We start from the raw sequence: 26,270 nt of genomic DNA on the forward strand, positions 1-26,270 counted from the left end.
AGAAGACAATGACATAAGATTAAATGTCATGGAGGTTGGCCAGTTCTTTGGAAAATAATCAAAATATATGCATCAAAGAATAGATAAATGCACAGGTCTATTGTCCAGGTGCCCAAGTAAAAAATTAGCTTCTTAATGAAAATCTACAAGTCAGAAGTAAAGGAAAGTTAGAAGAGACAAATGTGGCAGAGATATGTCTCTGTGATCAGTTGAGTGGTGAGGGCCTTAAATTACAGCAAGTAGGGGAAGAGTCAATGGGGGCAGTGTAAGCCTTAGAGCCATTGGTGAGTATGGGTCTCTCTCTTTGCATGGTAACAGTAGAAATTAGAACCCCAGAGTTCAGAAAACCTCAATAAAGCTTGGACCAGGCCAGAGGACCTGAGAGAGTGGTGTATGGTATGTGTGAACCTTGCAGTGGCTTCAGAAAAGACCATTGCTAACAATCCACCAGACACATGCCTGGCACTGGATGTTCAGTAGTGTTTAGAGTGTGAGGAAGAAGGCCTGGATAGAGAGCACACCAAAGCTTGGGACTCTGAGAATGCTTTTGCCATTGAGTCAGTTGTCATCCCTAATGCTTTTGACCTGGTACCTAATTGTATGATCATTTCTGAAGTTGGATTTCTGAAAGTACTGTACACTAGAATCTGAATTTTATATAGCCTGCTGGGAACTTGAAACAATCACATGGACAGATGTTTTGGAGGTAGAAGCTGACCAGATTTGTGTCCTATTCCCTCTCTTTCCTAGTTTTTAGCTGTGGGATGTTGAGCCAGGCCACAAGTCTTTCCTGCTTCAGTTTTGACATTTATAAAATGCAAATGATAATGGCATCTATCTCATCAGGTGCTTGAGAAGATTAAATAAAACTGTATTTGGAGAGTGCTTGGTATGTAGTGAGAAATGTTACCATTATTATGAAAACTATAACATGATTGTTAGCTGCTAACCCCAATCCAAAAATTCTCTAAGGTAGTTGACCTCTAGGACAAAGAGGATAGGTCCACTATGCGTTATATGAAATCCCAGGGGAAAAGCACCATCCATGAAAGCAAAACTTGATAAATCAGACCTCATCACAATTTTAACTTTGCTTAGCAAATGCTCATGCAAAGAAGATGAAAATTCACAAACTGGTAGAAAATATTTGCTCAATGTAGATCAGACAGAGGACTAAGATACAGGAGTCACAAAACTCAACAGTAAAATCAAATAATTCAATCAGTAAAATGGACAAAAGGCATTTCACCAAGATATACAGGTGGCAAATAGCTCATGAAAAGATGTTCAAGGGAGTTATCCAATAAGGGATATGCAAGTTAAAACCATATGACATAATTACAAACCTATGTGTATGACTAACTAACACCAAATGTTTGCAAGGATGTAGAGAAACTAGATTGCTCATATATTGCTGGTCTGAATGTAATTTCCATTTTGGAAAATAGTTATGCAGTTTGTTAAAAAACTAAAAATATAACTACCATATGACCTAGCAATTGCACTCTTGGGCATTTGTCCTGGAAAAGGAAGGCTTATGTTCACACAAAATCTTTTACTTGAATGTTTATAGCAGCTTTATTCATGAGAACTTAAAAATGGAAACAGCCAGTATGTCCTCTAATGTGTAAAATGTTACATAAGCATCTCTGCGGTGCAATATGGCTTAGCAATGAAAAGGAACGAACTCTTGACACTCCAACAACTTGAATGAGATCTCCAGGGAACTATGCTGAGTGAAAGTCAATCTAAAAAGTGTATATACGGTATGATTCCATCTATATAATGTTCTAGTAATGACAAAGTTATAGAAGTGGCAAATAGTTGACAGGGATTAGGAGTGGGCGCTGCGTGTGGTAGGAAGGGACTTGTGATTATGAAAGAGTGAAAGAGGGATGTTTGTGGTGATGAAACTGTTCAGTATGTTGACTGGTGGTAGATACATGAACCTAAAAATGTGATAAAATTACATGGAACTAAATTCACACGTGCACACATACACATAGGAATACAAGCAAAACCAGGAAAATGTGAATAAGATAGATACATTATACTAATGTCAATCTTGGCTGTGATCTTAACTATAGTTTTCCAAAATGTTACCCTTAGGGGAAACTAGGTATAGGGTTCCTGGGATCTGTCTGTATGATCTCTTATATATGCATGTGATGTAATTATCTAAAGGTTTCAATAAAAATGTAAACAGTGACAATTGTAAAGCCAAATCTGAAAATAAGAAAGAAAGAGAACTTGTGTCTCAGAAGCAAGAGGTACAATCCCCAGGCCACCATGTGTCCTTTGGTAATTGCTGCCCAGAGCACTGTGTAATGAAGCCTGATCTGAGGTCTGGTCTGGCTTCAGTGTGACAGGGAGCCTCATTAGTGATGCCTGCCCTCATGCAGGTAGGTGGAAGGGGCCTCAGTGCTGCATATTTTCCACCCATCTATATGGACTGCATGTCTAACAATGACAGTGCGGCATTGTGACATCTGGGGTGGGGGCATGTTGAGGCAGCAGGGCTGGTTTAGTGCTCTGCAAATCCCACCATTGTAGGCCACTCCCTACAAGTCCAGTTGGGTTCCATTGGTGAGTCGGCTTCTATACCAGCTGGCGCCTTTTTCTCCCTCCTAATGACAATACTCCTCCTTCCCTCATCACCAAGTCCTTGATTTTCTGAGCAGTTTTTTACAACAGCAGAAGCTGCTCGTGTAATTGCTGACGAAGGAGACAAAGTAAAACCAGAAGAGCCCTTGAAGGCTGGGCATCCTGGGGCGGGGACCTTACAGGACGGGGACCACGGCGCATCTAACATACCTGAGATTCACTGAACGCATAGTAGGGGCTGCGTTAAGTGCTGTACATGGATTAATGTACTTAATCCTTGCTGCAGCCCCATTGCTGATGTTTGAAAACCAGGCTCTCTGGTTCCCGGGTGCCCAACCCTGGCCGTCAGGTGTTCAGTGTGCCCACTGGGTCCTTGAATGATGCCAAGTTCTTCCTAGAACAGCTGAGTGGCCCTTGAGAGTGGGCTGGCATCAGCCCCTCTCCTCAACCTCTGTGTCTTCTGCTCCAGGATTTCTGGCTAATTAGAAAGTAGCCAACTGTGACTGTGAAGGGCTCCTGGGCTTCCTCCACCTATAATATCCCATGGTCAGACAGCAGGGCTCCGGGGCAGCTGACCTCTACGGAGCATCCACTAGGTTCCAGACACTGTGCCCCCAGTGTCCCTCTCATCCTCTGATGTCTTCCCTACCAGTGTCCTCTGAAGCATCCCATGACGTTGGTAGGATGTCCATCCCCACTTCCTGATAAAGGAGATCAAGGGTTATAGAGGTGAAGTTGCCTAGTGCATTGAGCTGGTCAGTGGAGAGCAGTGTTTTTCTCCCAGGCCTGGCTGACGCCAGAGCCCATGATCAAGTTCAAGGACTTGCCCAGGGCCCAGAGAGGGGCTCAGTGAATGTGTAACAGGTGAATGAAAGGACACTTGATAAAGCCCACCCTGGGGCAGTCCTAGTAGGTTTACAATGTGTGTCCTGAAGTGAGGTAGCAAACGTGTCAGCTGGGGTCATGGGCGTGACCCCAGCTCATGCTAAAAGGCCCGTGTCCTTATTGAAATCATCAAGCAAAGAACTGTTGTTGTTTGTTGAGCACCTGCTGTATACCCAGCACTGGGCTCCACATTAAGGATGAAGGAGACAGGGCCCCTGTTAGAGCAAACACTCTAATTGTGTTGTGTTAACTGTTGCTGTGAAGCCCAATGTCAGTTGTGAACTTCATGGTGTTTACCTGCTGTTTCCATCTGTGACTTTCCTCCACCTTGCCTCCTTGCTTCTGATCACCACTTGGACTGTGCCTGGTTTGCGGTTTCCCAGATGGGTTGCAGTTAGGGGTTGTAGGCTGTTTTGTAGATAGACTTGGCAGACCCTCCTAGTATGGTGTCTTTTTTTTTTTTGAGACAGAGTCTCACTTTGTCACCCTTGGTAGAATGCCTTGGCATCATAGCTCAGAGCAACCTCAAACTCTTGGGCTCAAGTGATTCTCTTGCCTCAGCCTCCCAAGTAGCTGGGGGCTATAGGCGCCCACCACAACACCTGGCTATTTCTAGAGATGGAGTCTCGCTCTTGCTCAGGCTGGTCTCAAAGCTTGGAGCTTAGGCAATCCACCTGCCTTAGCCTTCCACAGTGTTAGGATTATAGGTGTGAGCCACTGTGCTGGTTTAGTATGGTGTCTTAACCCTTATTCTGGCATGTCAGTGGGTGGTGAGAGAGTACATTATGCCCAGAAATAACCTCTCCTTGCTTTTTTAGGTACCTTTTCCATGCATTCCCCTACTTAGTAGTTTATCTTGTTTAAGACAATTCCCTTAAATTGTAAATTTCAAATAGCTCATCTGAGCCTTCGCTTTTTCATCCATATTTCTCAAGGGACTAGGACTGGATCAGTGTTTCACAGATCCGTGAACTGAATAACTTTGCTCTTTAGGATTCATTGACTGGCCCAAGGACATACATTGGATTAGGGGTCAAAATTGACTCCTCCACCCTTATGTGATGTTCTGCTATGTGTTGCACCAGCTGATTCTTTGAAGCAAGCAGTTCACCATATTGGAGTACAGAAATGATAAGCAGTAGACAAAAGCATATCTGGGTTACATCTCAGCTCTCCCACTTCTGGCTTTGTAATCTTGGACAATTAAATGATGATATCTGAGCCTCAGTTTCCTCCTCTTAAAACAGGGATAGTAATTGGAGTATAGTTCATACACATTATACCTGAGCCTGGGTATATCTGAGCCTCAATTTCCTCCTCTTAAAAACAGAGACACAAATTGGGATACTTCATACACATTATACCATTTAATCCTCATGTCTTCATACTTCATACACATCATACCAGCTCGGAGCTTACCTGAGGATTAAATGGTATAATGTGTATGAAGAGCTTGGGTCTTTGTTCGCAGATGACATGGACATCTGTGTAGAATATTCCAGAGGATTGATTTAACAAAGTCCTCCTGGAACTAATAAATAACTAATCACAGGGTGTAAGGTTAATATCCAGAAGTGATTTGTTTTGCTATATATCAGTAATGAACAAGTAGAATTAAGAATTAAAAATGAATACAATTTCATAAGCACCAACATTGAAATACTTAGGTACAGATATAGAAAAATACATGCAGGACCTATATGTAGAAAACTACGAGATTCTGATGAAAGAAATCAATGATCTAAATAAACAGAAAGTCTCCTGTGACTTTCATGGACTGGGATATTGTTAAGATGTCATTTATTCCCAGCTTGACCTATAGCTTCAAGGCAATGTCAATCAAAATCTCATCCAGTTTGTAGATATCCACAGATTGATTCTAAAGTTTATACAGAAAGGCAAAAAGGCTTAAAATAGCTAACACAATACTGAAGAAAAAAGTTGGAGGACTCAGACTACTACTGTTATTTCAAGAGTTACTATAAAGGGGCATAAATCAAGATGCTGTGGTATTGGTGAAAGAATAGACAAATAAATCAATAGAACAGAATAGGGAGCTCAGAAATAGACTCATACAAATATAGTCAACTATTTTCTGACAAAGGATTAAAAACAACTATTTTCTGACAAAGGATTAAAGTGCTTAAACAATTGTTCATCCATATGAAAAGAGAACCTAGACACAGACCTTATATCTTTCACAAAAATGAACTTTAAATAGATCATAATAGATAGTAGACCTAAATGTAATGTTCCCAGTGTGGGGCAGGTGTTCTGTCAATGGTCACCATGGGTATTTGGAACTGTTCAGAGGTTTTTTGATTTGGCTGGCCAAGAACTTGTGGTGTTTGAGGGAAGCTGAGTGCCCCTTGTAAGGGGCCTGTTGTTCCCACAGTGTAGCCAGGGAACCACCTGCATCAGAGTCACATGGGGTCTTTAATACAAAGGCAAATTCCTGGACTTGCACAGACTGAGACTCCCTGTGACTTTTGCATTTTTGTCTGTGTTTTTATTTTTATTAACAACCCTGAGGTGATTCTGATGTATTCAGGTTTGAGAATTTTTGCTATAGGGTATGTTCAAGATAAGGGGTCAGTCACCACCTAGGTTCAAATTACAGGCCCACCGTTTTCCATGGCTCCTGGTGTAGAAGGAAGAGTAGGCTCTCAGGTGTCCTCAAACTTTTTAAACAGAGGGCCAGTTCACTGTCTCTCAGACCGTTGGAGGGCCGGACTATAGTTTAAAAAAAAAACTAAAAAAAACTAAAAACTAAAAACACTGCACATATCTTATTTTGAAGTAAAAAAACAAAACGGGAACAAATACAATCACACCGCCTCATGTGGCCCGCGGGCTGTAGTTTGAGGATCCCGATGCAGAGGAGTCTGGGTTTCATTTCTACCTCTGCCCCTTAATGACTCTGACTTTAGGCAAGACACCTACCTCCCTGAGCTCTGATTACTCTTTTGCTAAGTGAGCAGGGTAAAATAGTGGTTCTTGTCTCCTAGGCTTGTTGAGAGGTTTAAATGAGATAAAGCCTGGCCTCATGGCTAGTCTGTTAGTGTCAGCTGAATTGCATCTGAACAGCCACCTAAAGGCAGGCAGGAAAGTGGGGTAGAAACAACAGGAAAACAGAGTATTTGGTTGGTTGTGGGGTAGCTGTGAAGGGCAGTTTGGGACAGCCACAAGGCAGCGGGTAAGCCACGTGTGGTGTCACAGGAGTGGTGGGAGTGATGCTGAGCAGCTCAATGGTTTAGCATTCTTTGCGAGCTGGGTGCTTTTTCTCAATCAGAAATGGCCTTAATGATGGAGAGATTCAAAGTCAAAGTCAAAGTGGATGCCTGATTTCTATCTTCACAGTATGAAAATCCATCCATAGACCTTAACCTCTCGCTTCAAGAATGATCATTTTTCAAAAGAAGCTGTGTTTTCAGTGTTGTTTACTCTTGACTTCTTCAAGAGGAGAAAAAAATTCCTGAGCCCCCTCTGCTGGCTGTATTGAAGAAGAACAGGCGAAGAAATTACCAAAATGATCTCTAAAAACATCCTCAGGGCACAAAGACACCTACAACTACAGAGACAGCCACATACACGCACATGCTATTAAACACAAAACACACACAAAGGCATGCACAAGCATATACTCAGACAACACACATCTATGTTAGTGTGAGGTGGCTGAGGGTACCAGCTCTGGCCTCACGCAGATCAGCCATGTGTCTCCTATTTAGAGTAGTGCAACACTAGACAGGTTTGTTAACCTTTTTATTTTGTTATTTTAAAATGTACGTACATATATGCATAATATGTGCATATATTTCGTATGTATATGCTTATCTATATTGTATGAAAAGGGCCTATATAGTTCATAGGAGGCTCTTGGTAAATGGAAGCTAGTATCCTTCTATTATTGTTCTTATTAAGTCAAATTCAACCTTTCAGACCTTAAGTGTACTTATCTATAAGTGGAAAGTTTTAGCAAATGTTTACATGGTGTTCACTAGGTGCCTGGCACTGTTCTAAGTGCTTCCCTTTTAATCTTCCCAATAACACTATGAAATAGGGAGTATTGTTAACTTCATTCTATAGATTTAAAAAAATGTGTCTGGGGGGGCAAGTGACTTTTCCATGGTCACACATCTAGAAGTGGAAGAACAGGGCTTGAAAGACAGGCAGCCTGGTTCCAGAGATTGTTGTTAAATGGTACACGATTCCTGCCTCATGGAGAGGGTTAAATGAGATACCTCCTGCAAAAGGCTCAGCGTAGCTCTAGGCACACCAGAAACAGTAAACACCAACTGCTATTACTCAGCTTTCAACTTGGCCGCTTAGTAATTGGGCCTATACAGATAGGTACCCACTGGTGGGCGCCTGTATAGACAGAGAGGTGAACACGTAGATGTGTGCACTCACATGCAAATATACGGATCCAAGCTTAAAAACACAGATGTATTAATTGCTCGAGTGGATTCAATGGCATTTACTGCACACACATTATATATGTGGAGCTCTTCCAGACACTGAGGATGCAGCATTGAACAAAACAGACAAAAATTCCCGGCCCTGAGGAACTGATATTCTAGTGTAGTGATTTTCAGCAGGTGTGCCGTGAGAGGATCTTAGCTGTACTGTGAAAAGATCTTAGGTGTGCCTCAAAAAATTTTAAAGATCATTAATTAAATTATTTTCAAAATAAATTCAAAGCAAAGTATATGTGTGTGTGTGTTTTATTCATTAGTGTATTTTTAATTTCAGGTTAAGGCAAGGGTACAAACCACTAGGTTACAATATTTGCATTGGTTAGGTAGATTCCTTTTTGTAGTTGTGTCCCACACCCAGGAGGCGTGCCATGCACCCTTACATTGTGCCCAGTAAGTGGGAGCACAGTAATCCCCTCCCTACCTCCTTTTCCTTGTTCCCCTCCCCCCAGATTGAATTCAATTGAGTTTTTCTCTTATGTAGGTATGCATTAGATCATCTACTGGCTTCATATTAGTATTGAGTACATTGGATAATTGCTTTTCTATTCTTGTGATACTTTACTAAGAAGAATGTATTTCAACTCCATCCAGGTTAATACAAAAGATGTAAGGTCTCCATATTTTTTATGGGTAAATAGTATTCCATGGTATACATATACCACAGTTTGTTAATCCATTCCTGGGTTGATGGGAATTTAGGTTGTTTCCACATCTTGGTAATTGTAAATTGAGCTGTGATAAACAATCTAGTGCATATGTCTTTATAGTAAAATTATTTCATTTTCTTCTGGGTAGATGCCTAGTAGTAGGATTGCAGTATCAAATGGGAGATTTAATTTGAGTTCTTGGAGGATTCTCCATACTTCTTTCCAAAGAGGCTATATCAGTTTGCATTCCCACCAACAGTATAAAAGTGTTCCCTTTTCTCCGCATCCCTGCTAGCGTTTGCAAATTTGGGACTTTGTGATGTAGGCTTTTCTCTCACTAGGGTTAGGTGATATCTCAGGGTAGGTTTTTTTAATTATTATTATTGTTTGGGATTCATTGAGGGTACAAAGAATTACACTCATTGTGTTTGTTAGGTAAAGTCCCTCTTATAATTGTGTCCCACCCCCAAGAGGTGTGCCATACACTGTGACCCTCATCCCATTCTTGCCTCCCCTCTCCCCGATCCTTCATTCCCTGAGCCCCCACCTTATATTAGATCATTTATTACCTTCATACTAGAATTGAGTACATTGAATTCTTGCTTCTCCATTCTTGCAATGCTTTATGAAGAAGAATGTGTTCCAACTCAATCCACGTTAAATACAAAAGATGTAAACTCTGCATCTTTTTTAATGGCTGAATAGTATTCCATGGTATACATATACCACAGCTTGTTAATCCATTCCTGGGTTGGTGTGCATTTAGGTTGTTTCCACGTTTTGGCGATTGTAAATTGTTTTTTTTTAATGAATTTTTTTCTTCTGGATAGACTCCTAGTAATGGGATTGCAGGATCAAATGGGAGGTCTAATTTGAGTCCTATGAGGATTCTCCATAATTCCTTCCAAAAAGGTTGTATTAGTTTGTAGTCCCACCAGCAGTGTCAAAGTGTTCCCTTCTCTTCACATCCACACCAGCATCTGCAGCTTTGAGACTTTGTGATGTGATCCATTTTCACATGGAGTTAGGTGATATCTCAGGGTGGTTTTGATTTGCATTTCTCTGATGATTAGAGATGATAAGCATTTACTCTTTCTTTGATTAACATAATTTAAGTGTGCTGTGCAAGTTTAACTATAGGTTAAATTATGCCTTGAGATAAGAAAGGTTGAAAAACAGTGATTTAGTGGGTGAGAAAGACAGTAAAGATGACTTTTAGAAAAAGTATAAAGTTAGATAGTGATAAATGCTCAGGAGAAAATATACACAAGGGAGAGAGATACAAAATGGTGGGTGAGGAAGGGGTTGACATTTTGGATAAAGGTCGCCAGGGAAGGTCCAATTAAGAATATAGATACTGAATGGAGAAGCATGAATCCTATGTACTCAATTTTGATATGAGGACAATTAAGGACACGGTGGGGGTGGGGGAAGGGGAGAGCACAGAGAGAAAGAAGGAGGGAGGGGTGGGGAAAGGAAGAGCAGAGAGAGGGAACGTGGGTGGGACCTTGGTGTGTGCCACACCTTTTGGGAGCAAGACACGATTGTAAGAGGGACTTTACCTAACAAACGCAATCAGTGTAACCTGGTTTTTGTACCCTCAATGAATCCCCAACAATAATAAAAAAAAAGAGAATATAGATACTGTTTGGAGTAAAGACCTGAAGGAAGACAGAAAGTGAGCCAGGCACCTGCCTGGAGCCCTAGATTTCCTCTCAGGCTGAGGAAACAGCAAGGTCAAGTGCCCTGGGGTAGGAGACTGCCTGCCATGTTCAAGCAATAGTGAGGAGGCCAGTGTGTGAAGTTGTCCAAGGAAAAGGTAGAGGAGTAGATGAGTGGTCCAGATTGCATAGGCCTTTGTACTCAGGGTAAAGACTTTGGCTTTTACTCTAAGGTGGAGAACCACAGTGAGATTTTGAGCAGAGAAATGGCATGATTTAATTCATGTTTTTTAAATTGGCATATAATTACACATCCAATTTATATTTTAATAGTATCACTCTGGATGTTCTTTGAAAATAGGCAGAAATAATAGAAGTACTCTCAGAGTACTTAAGAGGCTACTGTAGAGGTCCAGGCAAGACATGAAGGTAGGTTGGGTCAAGATGACAGGAAAGGATCTGAGAGACGCTAGGATTCTGGATACATGGGGTGTCCATAAAGTTCAATTTATAATTTAAAACTATTTTAAATTGCATGCGAACTTTATGGACACCCTTATATCAAGAATGAAGTCAATAGAATTTGCTGGTGGATTGAAGGAAGCTTGAAAGAGAAATAGGAGTCAAGCTATTGGGCCAGAGCAACTAGAAATGTGGCACTGCTATTAATAGATGGCCAGTGCCATAGAAGGAGCTGATTTGTGTGAGAAGATTGAAAATTGGGTTTTGAACATGTTAAGTATGGATGCCAAATTAGAGATTCAAATGGGGTACAAGTATCTAATTTGAATGTTGCAAGTCGGAGTTCAGGGAAGAGATCTGACCTGAGGAGAAAAAATTGTGAATTGTTGGAGAATAGATGGCATTTAAAGGCATGGAACTAGATAAGATCACCAAGAGAATGAGTGTAAATAAAGAAAAACAGCTTCAAAGACTGAGCCCTGGAGCACTATAAAGTTGAGAAGTCAAAAGATGAGACATAGTCAGCAAAGGACATGAGGAAGAATGGTTAATAAAATAAGAAAACAGGGATAGTGTAGTGTGGTGTCCTGGAAGCCAAGCGAAGAAAGAGTTTCTAGGAAGATCAACATTCATGATCATCATCAACTGCTCATCAACTGGCCATCAACTGCCAAATGTTGCAAAAGAGTCAAATCACAAGAGGTGTGAGAATTGTGGAGGTAATTGGTGACCTTGAGAAGAACAATTTAGAGTGGTATGGTAGAATGAAAAGCCTGGTTGAAGAGGGAAGGAATTTGAAATTTTAATTTGAATATAGGTAACTTCTAAGTTTTACAGTAAAGGAGAGTAAAGGAAAGAAGCAAGAGCTGGAAGGAAAGTGAGGTCAGAGAGAATTTTTTTTTTTTAATTTAGAGGCATCCTGGTGTGTTTGCAGTTGATTAGAATGATAGAGTTGCTGGATCTCATAGAATGGGGAAGTTTGATGATGCAGAGCACACAGGGAAGATTTGCTAGAGGATTCCCTTGAGCAGGTGGAAGGAATGAGACCTCAAGTATAGGTGAAGAGGTTGAACTTAGCTAGGAGCTTCATTTTTCATCCCTCATAAAAGGAGAGAGGCTGGGTGTGAAGGTTCAGGACTGTAATCCTAGAACTCTGGGAAGTGGATGCAGGAGCATTGCTGAGGTCAGGAGTTCAATACCAGCCTGAGCAAGAGTGACACCCCCCACCCATCTCTACAAAAAATAGAAAAACTAGCCAGATGTAGTAGCAAGTGCCTATAGTCCCAGAAAGGAGGCTGAGGCAGGAGGATTGCTTGAGCTTAGGAATTTGAAGTTGTAGTGAGCTATAATGACACCATTGTACTCTAGCCCAGGCAGTAGAGTGAGACTCTGTCTGAAAATAAAAGGAGAGGAAGTATCATATATGTGCAAACATGGTGAAATAGTCTTAGAGACACAAAGTAAAATCACCAGCTGAGCATAAGGGTAGCTTTAGAGGTTTGAAGAGAGAGAAGAAAGCATGAAACATTCTTCAAGGGGTATCAGAATAAATGGACTAGGAGACTATGATTCTGGGGTGAGTTTAATGCCCCTGGGTAGGGTTGGTAGTTACAAATTTAAAGAGAAACGATGAGGGAGGGAGGGAAAAGGTAAAGGGGAAAGGGAAGGAGGGAGGAGGATTGGTAAACTCTTGCCATTGTGCACAATGTAAGGGTATACAGCACACCCCTGGATGTAGCGCTCAACTACAACTTGAACTTTACCCTAGAAACACAAACAATGTTACTTAATCATTTATACCCTGATATTAATCTGAAATTTAAAAAAAGTGAAACCAGCCAGAATCATTGAAGTTACCCCCCCCACACACAGGTCACTTCAGGTACACAGGTGCAGGTACAGAAGAAATGAAGTTTTGGATTTAACCAGGAGTGTTGCTTAGATAAATGCCACAAGATATTCTAATGAGTGAAGACAATAATTTAACCTGGGTAAGGATAGAAGAAAGGACACTAGGTAGGTAGACAGAGAAAAAGGTGATGGGATCAATGAAATGGAGGTCCCAGCAGAGTTGAAGGACTGCTACTAGATTCACAGTTTAAGAAAGAGCTGAAAAGATAGGAGGTGGTGATCAGAGAAAGTGATTATAAAATTAAGATTATGGAAGACTTGAAGTTACTAGTCATGGCAACGCCAAAGTCTGGTTAATCAGAAATGTTCTTTGCAGTACCTCCCACCTAAAATGGGGTCTGTTTCCCTGCCTCTTGAACCTGGGCTTGCCCTGTGATTTGTTTTGACCAAGAAAAGAAGAGGAAGAAGTATATGATTTTCAAGCATGGTGGTGTGCTGCACCACCACAGTGAGGGTGGTGCTGAGCCTAGACCCCCAGTTGGCCTGCCCACTGTCAGGGGCATGAATGAGCCCAGCAGAGACCCCCAGAACATCCTAGCCACATCCATAGAGTCATGGGAAAATCATAAATTTGTTGTTTGAAGTCACTAAGTTTTGGAGCAGTTTGCAGTACAGCAAGAGATAGCACATTGAAGTGTAACTGTGGGAATGAATGGTTGAAGTGCTATCAAGGATGCAATTGTTGGAGTTTAAGGAACTGAGAAGCCAAGGTGTTGGGTAGATCACCTGTATATAAATTGAAATTGCCAGGGATTGAGGCAGGCATGGTTTTGGAGGGAGCAATAGTGTCAGGAGTGACAAGTGTTCAAGAAAAAAATGGGTGTGATTTGGCCAGTATGATGAAATAAGATTTCACACTGGAGATTTTTGTGTAACTGGGTTACACAAAACTGTTGCCTGGGCTAGCGTGCAGTGGTGTCATCATAGCTCCCTACAACCTCATACATACATATATCAAATCTCATGTAGTTTTTTTTATTATTATTAAAGCATAGCTGTGTACATTAATGCGGTCATGGGGTACCATACACTGGTTTTATAAACAGTTTGACACATTTTCATCATCTCATGTAGATTTTATACACACAACCATACCAATGTGTGCACAGATACACACACAGATGTACTACAGATTCACACAAATACACCAGACCAGCAAAGATTCATATAAGCATACAAGAACACAACTATACATCTAAATTCACATACATGCACAGGTATATACAAGTACCCATGAACACAAGTCACAAATGCACAGACATACACTCACACAGACATACATATAAATGCACATAGATGTATCCAAGCATTTATACAAATGCACACACAACCACATAGACACACAGTGACATACATAGACACACCCCAAACCTCACACGGAGACATGCAGAGAACATCTTTATACAATTAGCACACTAACATCCACACATGTGTGCCCATTCAGAAGTACACATGGACACATAGGCACCAATATGCATGTACATAGCTACATCCATGTACAATCATAGGATGTTTGCATATGGGAACATGTACCCAAACACATAGACACACATACAACAGTTGTGGCCACACGTCACCAGAACAGAAATGCACACGCAGTTACAGGAACCAAAACATTTATGGCCATGTATACACACATTGGACCACACAGATGTGTTCTCATGTTCATGTACACATCTGAAAGCCCACACATGCATGTAGTTACACACAGAGACCTGGATAGCACCAAAGCACTTGAGAATACTTTTGTTATCTTCGAAATTATTTTAGATTTAGATTTGTGCTCTGCTTGTGTTTACCAGGGTGATGGGATGGGGGCTTTTCCCCTATGCAGCAGCCCTTGTGCTCCTGCTTTGTTGGGGTGGAAGGCAGTGGGTGCAGCAGGGAGAGCAGAGCATCTTGCAGAAATGCAGGGCAGAAATGAGGATGAAGCAGTTTGGATCTAGAAGCAGGGCCTTTAGTGTTGTGAGTAGCACAGCTTAGTGGCTATGAGTGCAGACTTAGGAGTCCACTAGAACTTAGTTCAGAGCCCCATTCTCTCACTATTGGATATGTTGTTTCCTTAAACAAATCATTTCACTTCTCTGAGTCTCAGTTTCCTCATTTGGAAAATGATGATGGTAATAGTAATTGCGCCAGGGTTCTGTATTACTTGAGTTAATACTCATAAAACACTTGGAACAATGTGTGATGTATGGTGTAGTAAGCTATTAGTATTAGTTGTTGCCGTTGGTGCTGTTTGAATTATTAATACAAGCTCTCTCATCAGCCATCCAAGAGTCCCACCAATAGCTCTACCTATTACTTATGACCTGGTCTTCAGAAGTCCCTGGGAGCAGAAAGCAGAGGCTCAAGGGAATGGGGCATGGAACAGACACACTTTGGACTTGGAAGAGAGAAGGGACAGAGACAGTCCCCTGAAAACTTGGAATGAAGGAGACTTTCTGGCAATGGCAGGCCTATGTGAGATACTTCAGCTCGAGGTCTTAGGTTACATGGAGCCTAAGACAAAGCTGAGGTTCCCCAAAGCCTCCTTCCCTAGGCCAGCCTGTGGGCTCCCAAATGGAGACTGTCTGTGGGAATGTTGTAGGAGGTGGGCAATAAAGGAGGCAGCTCTCACTGTCTTATTTATTGTCCCAGAGCTGTGGAGGATTGGGACATGGGCCCTTTCCAAAGCCTATTTAAAAACCATTGAAAAATATTGAAGAAAAGTACATGTCACAAGGGTACAGTTCAAAGCACTTTCAGAAGTTGATATATCTGGGTAACTAGCATCAGATCACAAAATCTAAAATGACTAGCACTCCAGAACTCCCCCCCCAATTACTCTTTTTCAGTGGCTATACAATAAAGTTAACCACTAACTGCTTTCTAACTGCATAGGTTTGCTTTGCCCATGTTTATGACTGAAATCACACAGCTTGTCCACTTCTGCGTCTGGCTTCTTTTACTCAAAGGTACGTAAATGAGGTTTGTCCTTATTGTTGCATGTATCAGTAGAGTGTTCTTTATTATTGTTCAGTATTCTACACTCATAAGCGAATACACAATAGTTTATTTCTTCATTTTAGTAGATATCAGTTTGGGGCTATCAGGAATATATACTATGTATGAAGGTCTGACAATTAAGTTTGCAAAAACTTAGAAAAAGTGCTACATATCTCGTTGCTGAATATCACTACAGTCATCTTTGAAGTACTCCCCCTTGGGAAGCTGTGAACTGATACCAGTGGCTAGTCCACCCTTCTAAGCAATTTTGGAACTCTTTTTCTGGAAGGACCATCAGAGTTGTCATCATAAGGCACGCAAAAACACGGAACAATAATGAATGCCACTCAGCAAGACACCACCACATGTCAACACAAACACAGCTGTGAGACTGATATACCAAGGGTATATGAAGGTGCCTGTGGTGATATTTAGTAATGACGTATGCAGCACTTTTTCTAGGATGAATTCTTGAAGTTAATTGTTAGAACTTACATTGTGCTAACAATTGTCATGTTAGCCATGTGCTAACATAACATATGTGCTAGAAGACACCATCTATGAACCACAAAGTGCATTCTCACCAGACACTGAATCTGCTGGTGCCTTCATCTTAGAACTTACCAGCCTCCAGAATTGTGAAAAATCAATTTCTGTTGTTTATAAGCCACCCAGTTTATAGTATTTTGTTAAAGCAATCTGAACTAATTAAGACATGCATCTTTTGGTAAACAAATATGTGTGTACCTTAGTTTTTATTCATAAATAGTATAAGAGAGCCATCCTCACTTGGATAGGCTCTGGGTTCCATGAAACCGGATCAACCCTTGCACAGAAGCCAAGCTTTTTAAAGCTTATTAAAGGCTGTTGCCTGGCATAGCTCCAGGGGACACCATTTCCATTTCCATGTGTTATATATGACTTGCACCCCTGGGGCACAATGCAGAGGGTCTGGTGCCCTCTAGATTTGTGCAATGGGCATCTTTCCACCATTCAGTTTTCAACCATTCTCAGGGGCTGGGGAATGGGTAATTCCAGTGAACTCGAAAAGACCTTTCCTCACAATCTCTTTTTCTTTATGACCCTTTCGACTTTGAGACATAGGCACAGAATCCCAAGAGCCATGGGTCAGTCTAAACAATGCTCATCAACTTATTTCATGGGAATAATAATAAAAAGGAACCCAAACAGTTATACCAGGTATTTGATCTTAGAGAAACCAAATAACCCAAATCCCAGAGTTTTTTTTTTTTCTTTTTATTTAAATATTTTTAAAAAACCACACACTTTGAAGGGGTTAATCAGATATCAGGTAGACATGGCAAAATTCTTTCCCATCTACTTTGGAAAGTCAACAAAGGAAAAACTAGGAAAGATAAGTAAGACAAGTTTGTGTTTTGGAAAGAGAATTTTTATTTAATGGCAAGGCCTCAGTTTCTCTTGTCTCTGCCCCAAGTTCCAGGGTGGATATATGTAATGAATCTGTGGGAAGCGTATTCTCTGGAGGGAGATTGATCTGCTTGCAGTTCCTGTTTGCTCAGCCAGTTCTGAGCTGGGCAAGTGGCACAAGTTCCCTAAGCTTTAGCTTCTTCCTCTGAAAAAAATCCTTCCTACATCATAGGAGGTAAGGGAACCAGAAGGAGACGCATAAACATGGTGGAATGAGCAGCCTTCCCTGCCTATGGCAAGGAGTGGGGTGGCAGGCCCAGAAATGAAGTACAACTACACAGGCCTCAGGCCTGGCCAGCCATGCCCAGTGCCCAGCAAGTGGGCAGAGGAGGAAGACCATGAATTTTTACTTTCTGAATGGATAAGAATATGTCTTGTTCGGACAATTTAATGTTTTAGGGATTTTGCAGTTGGAAAGTATACAGGGACACGAATCCTTGAGCAAAGTTACAAGAAGCTTCTCCTGAGGGCCCTGTGTGGGCTCTGAAGTTGAACAGACATGAACTCATTCCTGCCTTCAGGATTTGCCCCTCATCTACACTGTGTGACATTATACTACCTTAGTCTTAGTTTCCTCATCTGGAATTTGAAATTTAAAGAACAAGTTCTCAGTGTTGCTTAACAGTCCCTCACAGGATGGTTAATATGTGCCAACGTGATTGGATTAAGGGTGCCTAGACATTGTTTCTAGGTGTGTCTGGCAGGGTGTTTCCAGAGGAGACTGAAGAGTGAGTCTGTGGATTAAGAGAGGAAGACCTGCTCTCCTCAGTGTGGACAGATACCATTTAATTGGCTAGGGGACAAAGCAGACAGAAGAAAGGGATATTTTGCTTGTTTAGCTTCCTCTCTCTCTTTCCCCCTTCCGGACCAGGACACCTTTTCTCCCCCTGCCTTTGGACATGACTCCAAGTTCTTTGGCCTTTGGACTCTGGGACTTGCACCAGTAACATCCTGGGGGCTCTCAGACCCTTGGCCTTAGTCTAGGGGCTGCATTTGTGACTTCCCAGGTTCTGGTGCTTTTGGGCTTGGACTGAGCCATGCTACTGGTTTCTCTTAAACTCCATCTTATAGATGGTTATAATAAAATGTTACCTATGTGATCATGTGAGTGTATTTCCTCCCTAATAAATTCCCTTATATATATATATCCTATTGGCTTTGTCCCTCCCCCAATCAATATATTATACATAGAAAGAACATTGCACTCGCCCTAGAATATGTAAGATGTAGTCATCAATATCATAGGAATAAAAAAGGATGTCTTTCACATTATTTTCTCAAGTATTTCCAGTGCTCTGAACTTCTGTCTAATGCAGCAATTTTCAACTACATCAAAACCCATGTCCTATGGATAGAACACCACCTATTTATCAGTGGTCCATTTTCTACCCTAAAAAGAAATGCACAGTTAATATAGCCGCTTACTAAAGTATATTGGCATCATGGACCAGTAGCATCATGGACATCATCTAGGAGCTTGTTAGACATGCATAATCTTGGGCCTCACTTCCAAGCCTGCTGAATCAGTATCTGCATTTTAACAAGATCCCTAAGAGATGCATATGCACAGTAAAGTTAGAGACTTATACCCATAAATAGACATAAAGAAATAAAATGACCTAACTGGAATAAAAAGGGAAATAAAAGAAAAGTAAGTATAAGAAAATGTTTTTTCATAAACAAAGGCTCTCAATCAACTATAGTAGAAGATGTTTATACCTATATGTTGAATCTGTGAAGGTAGCAGCTCTGCGTACATACTGATACTACTGGTGTGTATTAGCAACCAAATATCACAAGCATTATCACAACTGATGATATTCTGAAATGATGGCAGCTCTTTGTAAAGTAGTGAACTAAAAAAAAAAAAAAAAGGACAGTACAATCTTTCCCGAATATATGCACTATTTGTATTTCTGGAAAATGCAGTGTCTATTAAATCAGTATATATGTAAGGTGAAGTTAGGCTCAAGGTTACAGTAATAAAAATTATTTCCCACTACATGGAGCCTTGGGAGCCTCGCAAAAGTAATGTGTGAAATGGGTTAGTCCTTTGTTGTATGAAGTTATGTCTGGCTTACTGGTATTCAACTACTAAATGTCAATAGTCACTTGTCCAGCCACTGTAATAATCAAAGGTGCTCCACTTGCCCATTAACAATGAACCGCTGAAAAGGAAATTAAGAAAACAGTCCCATTTATAGTGGTAACAACAGAATAAAATACTTAGAAATGAACTTGACCAAAGAACAGACTTTAACATTGAAAATTAGAAAATATGCTGAAGGAATTAAAGACACAGATAAATATAAAGACATCCTGTATTCATGGATTGAAGGAGTTAATATTTTCAAATGTCTATGTTACCCAAAGTGATCTGTAGATTCAATGCCATGCCTGTTAAAATCCTGATGGCAATATTAATAGGAATAATACAAATCCTCAAATTTATATGGAATCACAAAAGACCTCAATAACCAAAGCAATCTTGAGCAAGATGAAAAAAGCTGGAGGCATCACACTAAACATATTACAAAGCTACAGTAATCAGAAGAATGAATTAGGGTCCTTATTTTATAATATATATAAAAATGAGTTGAAAATCAATTAAAGTTTTAAACATAGACCTGAAACTGTAAAATTAGTAGATGAAAACATAGGGAAAATACTTCTTGACATTAGTCTTGTCAATGATTTTTTTGTGTATGACACCAAAAGCAAAAATAGACAAAAGGGATCATATCAAACCAAAAAGCTTCTGTGCAGCAAAGAAGACAACAGAGTGAAAAGGCAACTCAAGGAATGGTAGAAAATATTTGCAAACCATACATCTGATAAGTGGCATATAAGCAAACAACCAAGTATCCTAACAAAATATTGAGCAAAGGACTTGAATATATATTTCTTCAAAGAAGTTATCCACATGGCCAAGAAAAAAAGAGAAGACTCAAATAAAATCAGAAATGAAAGAGGAGACATTGCAACTGATACCAAAGATATACAAAGGATCATAAGAGACTACTCTGAATAGTTATATACCAAAAAATTGGATAACCTAGAAGAAACAAATCCTTAGAAACACACAACCTGTCAAGACTGAATAATTGGTCAGGAATAAATAAAGACCAATAATAAGGAGATTAAATTAGTAATTGAAATCACCCATCAAAGAAAAGCCCAGGACATGATGAATTTACTGCCGATTTTTACCAGAAATTTAAAGAAAAACTAATATCAACCCTTCTCAAACTCTTTCAAAAACTGAAGAGGAAAGAATATTTCCAAACTCATTTTACAAGGCTGGCATTACCCTGATACCAAAGCCAAACAAAGCCATTACAACAAAACTATATGTCAATCTCCCTGATGAACATAGATGCAGAAACCCTCAACAAAATATTAACAAACTGAATTCAACAGCATATTAAAAGGATCAAGTGATATGATCAAGTGGGATTCATCCCTGGGATGTAAGAATGTTTCAACATAAAAAAATCAACAAATATGACTTAGCACATTAACAGCATGAAGGATAGAATCATATAATCACCTCAATAGATGCAGAAAATTTGGCAACATTCAACATTCTTTCATGAATAAAAACTCTCAACAAATTTGGTATAGAAGAAATGCACCTCAATATAATAAAGACCATATTTACGACAATCCCACAGCTAATATTATACTCAAAAGTGAAAAGCTGGAAGCTTTTCTTTAAGATCAAGAATAAGACAACGATCTCCAATCACCCCATTTAATTCAGTCCTAGCCAGAGCACTTAGTCAAGAGAAAGAAACACAAGCTATCCAACTCTGAAAGGAAGAAGTAAATTATCTGTGTTTGTAAATAACATCATGATCCTACATATTGTAAACACTAAAGATTCCACCAACAAAACTGTTAAGACTGATAAACACATTAAGTACAGCTGCAGGATACCAAATCAAAATACAAAAATCCATTCTCTGTCTGTACACTGATAATGAGCTATCCAAAAGGAAACTAAGTGAGGATACTTAGTGTATGCAGAACACTCAGAACACTACTTAGCACCTAGTTAATGCCTAAAGTTTTATTATTATTATTATTTCGAGCCTGGCATGACATCTTGATTGTATATGTCCCTCCCTAGACTATGCCTGGGCTTTGTGATATATGAGACATCAACGCTTGAGGAAAATAAAAATGGTGTCATTTATTGATGGTCACTAATGGTTGAAATTAAAGACCTAACCCATTAGGTAAACCAGATAACTTGACTGACTTGATCTTGCTATTTGTTCTTTGTTGGATGCATATGTGATTACATAATAAAGGTTTATAATCACTAAAATAAAAAACAAAAGAAAGAAAATATTTCCATTTATGATGGCCAAAATAATAAAACAGGAACAAACAACCAAAGCACAGGTGAAAGAATTGTACACTCAAAATTATAAAACATTGGTTAAGGAAACTAAAAAAGACACAGCTAAATTTAAAGACATCCCATATTCATGGACTGGAAGAATGAATGTTGTTGAACTGTCCATTCTGCTCAAAGTGATAAGCAAATTCTACCAAAATTCCAAAGGTGTTTTTCACAGAAATAGAAACATTTCCTAAAATTCATATGGAAACACAAAATATCCAAATAGCCTAAGAAGTCTCGAGCAAGAAGAACTGGAAACATCATGCTACCTGATTTCAAAATATATTACAAGTTGGGCGGCACCTGTGGCTCAAAGGAATAGGGCGCTGGCCCTGTATGCTGGAGGTGGTGGGTTCAAACCCGGCCCCGGCCAAAACTGCAAAAAAAAAAAAAATATATATATGTGTGTGTGTGTGTGTGTGTGTGTGTATAAAACAAGTCTACAGTAATTAAAATAGTGTGGTACTGTCATAAAAATAGGCATATAAGCCAATGGATGGACTGGAATAGAGGTCCCATGCACTTACAGTCAATTGAAGGTCTATGAATGTATGATGGTAAACGACAGCGGGAAAACTGGATATTCACATGCAGAATAATGAAAATGGAACCTTATTTCACACCATATACACAAACCTATTGAAAATTGATTAAAGATGTAAACATAGACCTGAAACTATAAAGAATAAAGAATAAGAATAAAACGGGAAAATGCTTCTTGACATTGGTGTGGGCAATGAGTTTTTTGGATATGAATTCCAAAGCTCAGGTAACAAAAGCACAACAAGCATGACTATATTGAACCAAAAAGCTCCTGCGCAGAAAACTATCAACAAAACCAAAAGGCAGCCTATGGAATGGGAGAAAATATTTGCAAACTGCATATCTGATGAGGTGTTTAATATCCAAAATATATTCGTTTCTATATAAAGAACTCACACAACTCAATAGCAGAAAACCAAATACCCTGATTAAAAATGGGCAATGGATCTGAATAGACATTGTCCAAAGAAGATGTAAAAACTGCCAACAGGTATCAAAAGGTGCTCAACATCATATCCATCAGGGAAATGCAAATGAAAACCATAATGCAATATCACCTTGCTATCACCTTGCACCTGTTAGGATGTCTGTTATCAAAAAGAGCTATGTGATGGTAAGGAGGTAAAGAACATTTGTACACTGTTGGTGGGAATGTAAATTAGTATTGTAATTATGGAAAACAATATGGAGGTTCCTCAAAAAATTAAAAATAGCTCTCAGGCAGTGCTTGGGAAATTTTCAATTAACCTGAAATAAAAAAATAAATAAAAATAGAACTAGCATACAATCCAGCAATCCCACTACTTGGTGCATATCCAAATAAAAGGAAATCAGTGTCTCAAAAAAATATCTGAACCCCCATGTTTGTTGTAGCATTATTTACAATAGCCACCATATGGAAACAACTTATGTGTCCATCAATGGATAAAGAAAATGTCGTATAGTATATACACAATGGAATTCTATTCAGCCATAAAAAGAATGAAATTTGCCACAACATGGATGTACCCAGACGACATTATATTAAGTGAAGTAAGCCAGACACAGAAAGATGAATACCGTATGATCTCACTTGTATGTGGAGTCTAAAAACATGAAAATCATAGAAGCAGAGAATAGAATGGTGGTTTCTGGGGGAGGGGGTATGGGGGAAATGAGGAGATGTTGGTTAAAGCCACACGTTTCAGTTATGCAAGATGAATAAGTTCCGGAGATCTACTATACAGCATGGTGACTGTATTTAATAATACCTTATTGTGTACTTAAAATTTGCTAAGAGAGATCTTAAAAGTTCGCACTAAAAAAAAAGGAATTATGTGAAGTAATGGATATGTTAATTAGCTTGATATAGTGGTAATCATTTCCCAATGTATATCAAAACATCATGCTGATACATGTCAAATATATGCAATTTACGTTTGTGAATTATCCTCATTAAAGCTGAAAAAAGTAAATTATTGGTTGATTAGGGCTGGGAGTGGGGAGGATGGAGAAGTAGGGAGTGAGAATTAGAACAGACAGGATTTCTATTTTTTTTTTTGAAGTGATAAATTGTAATAATAGTTGTCCTTATCTGTGAATAGCTGAAAACCATTGAATCATACATACTTTAAATGGGTCAATTGTACGGTATGTGAATTATATCTTAATAAAGCTATTAGATGAGTTAAAAAATGCTCCTGTTCTGGATTTTTTTGTGGTAAATGTCCCCTAGTGGCCCGTAGTGCCCCTATGAGAACCAGTCGTATCTAAAACTGCAGAAAGCCACTAGAATCTCACAGTAGTGAACCCCAGGATGTATCCACACCAACTCCTTCACTTTTGAGATGGGTAAACCAAGTCTCCTTCCTCCCTTTCCATTTCCTTAGAGAAAGTTATTCTATCATTTAATTTTTCTTCTCAGTTTTGTCATCTATGAATACAAATTTTTTTTTTTATTTGTTTGAGCAGTTTTATCCTGCTCAATTTAAGAGTGAGGAAAATGAGGCTCAGAGAAGGAAGGTTTGCTCCACAGGTTCATTTGCTGAGGTTCTTATCTCAGGGCAGAATAGTCCTCAGGCCTTTAAAGTTTAAATAAAATTGTTAACAATTCTGTTCTAATTTCCTTCTTCTCTTTTCCAGGTAGTAAGCCTTTTTGCCATATTGAAATGTAACCATAATGATGGTGCAAATGTTGAAAGTCGGACAATTCTGCAATTAAATATGCTAAATCTTAAGTGGATTGCCTTGCTCCTGCCTTTTGTAGGTTGTCTGTATCTTATGTGGAAGTGAATTTGTTACCAATTCATGCTGCACAAGAGTTTTATGGACAGTCTGAATTGATTGGTATATGTTCACAAGAATTTATGCAGGCAGTATGCTGATTGAGAGTAGCAGGGGGCAGTCAGACAGATGTGGACTTGAGTCCTAGCTCTATCACTTCCCAGCTGTGGCACCTCAGGACAGTTCACCTCTCTGAGCCTCATTTACCTCATCTGTAAAAATGAGGAAGGTACCTCTAAGGACCTTGAAGTCTCTTACTTCCTATGTAGGCTCAAATGCTTTACACTGTGGAGACCGTCTGCCCATCATTCCCTCCCCTTATGATGCAGAAGAACTCTTACTTGTCTGTCAAAGCCCTGCATGATCGCTATTTCTCCATAATGTTTCTCCTGAACTTTCCCTCAGGTTAGTCTTTCTCAATCAGGGCCACCCACCCCGAATTTTATGCAGACCTTTATTTAACCTTTGTCTTATTGAAATGATCTGCTCACAGGTCTGTCTCTCCTACTGGACTGCGAACTTGTTGAGGACAGGAGTCTGTTTTATTCATCTTCATATCCTCAGTGTATAACTAAGGGCTGGCCCAGAGTAAAGACCTCATAAAGCTGAATTAAACATCAATTATCATAATCACTTTCTCTCCTTCCCCACAATACATTTTGGTACTAAGTCTTCTTCTTTCTGGTACTGATTGCTCTCAAATTATTTCATTCATGTGACTGTGGACTCTCCAAAATAACTAAGTTCCATGAGAGCATGACATTCTTATATCTATTTCTTATACTGTGCAGTGCTTGGACGCAGAGTTGTCAACCATCATAGTTTGATTATGAAAGGGCACTATGTTATGGTAATGCTACCATTTTTTTTTGTTTTGTTTTGTTTTTGGCCGGGGCTGGGTTTGAACCCGCCACCTCCGGCATATGGGACCGGCGCCCTACTCTTTGAGCCACAGGCGCTGCCCGATGCTACCATTTCAATTGCATTGTACTGACAGCAATTTGCCAGAAAAACAGGAAACAGTGCTTTGGTGGACATGATCCCTCCTAGTCTAGGGAATTCTCTCTTTCACTCAGCTGGTTGCAATGGATTTCATCATTACATATGAACACCAGCAAAATTAAAGTTGCCGGGTATTTGGACTCTTGCCCAGTGTTGATTCCATTTGGTGGGCATGAGCATACTGACAAAACAAGCAATTATTCCAGACATTTTGGAGATCGATATGGCCAAGAAGATATTAGGGAATGTAGTAAGTCATGGAGAGGCCAGTCCATAGGGTTATTTAGGGATTTGAACAACTAATGAGTGAGTAGTTTTACAGATTACTGAATCAGAGTATCAAAAGGCATTCCAAATCTTCATGCATTTACAAACATTTAAAGCTATTTTAAAGATCAAGATTGTCATTATCGGTTTTTGTGCTGTATATTGTCCGTATCCACAGTGACCCCCGCCCAGAGGAGCCTGTGCTGGCAGGAGTAGTGCTGTGGTATGTTCAGCTCTGCTGGATCTCCATAGAGGGGGGCTGGAATGCCTGTGGAACAATGCCCTGGGCTCCCGAGAGCAAAGAATGAAGGGCAGCCTAGTTTGATAACCACATTAAAGCACTACCAACATCTGTTCAAGCCAAAGACAACACTATCTCCAGGAATTAACCTTCTGAACCACTGAATCATTACCCTCAGCAGAGCAAAAGTTGGACAACAAGAGCCTATTTGTCAGCGGTTTCTCAGAGAGACGTGGTAAGCCATATTTTACTGCAAATAGCGTGAGAAGGCCTGGCTCGGCTTTATACATTTTAAACACAGAATATAATTGTGTGAGAAACACACAGACAATGAATGTAAATAAACTTTTTATGATACCTTGTAACTTCCGGCATTTATTCCACTCTAGAACAAATGGACCACGGAGTATTGCCCCTGTGAATAGCAGTTCCTGAATTTGTACGTAAATGTTTCCC

This window comes from Nycticebus coucang, chromosome X (genome assembly GCF_027406575.1).
Source record: "Nycticebus coucang isolate mNycCou1 chromosome X, mNycCou1.pri, whole genome shotgun sequence".
NCBI classification, from domain to species: Eukaryota; Metazoa; Chordata; class Mammalia; order Primates; family Lorisidae; genus Nycticebus; species Nycticebus coucang.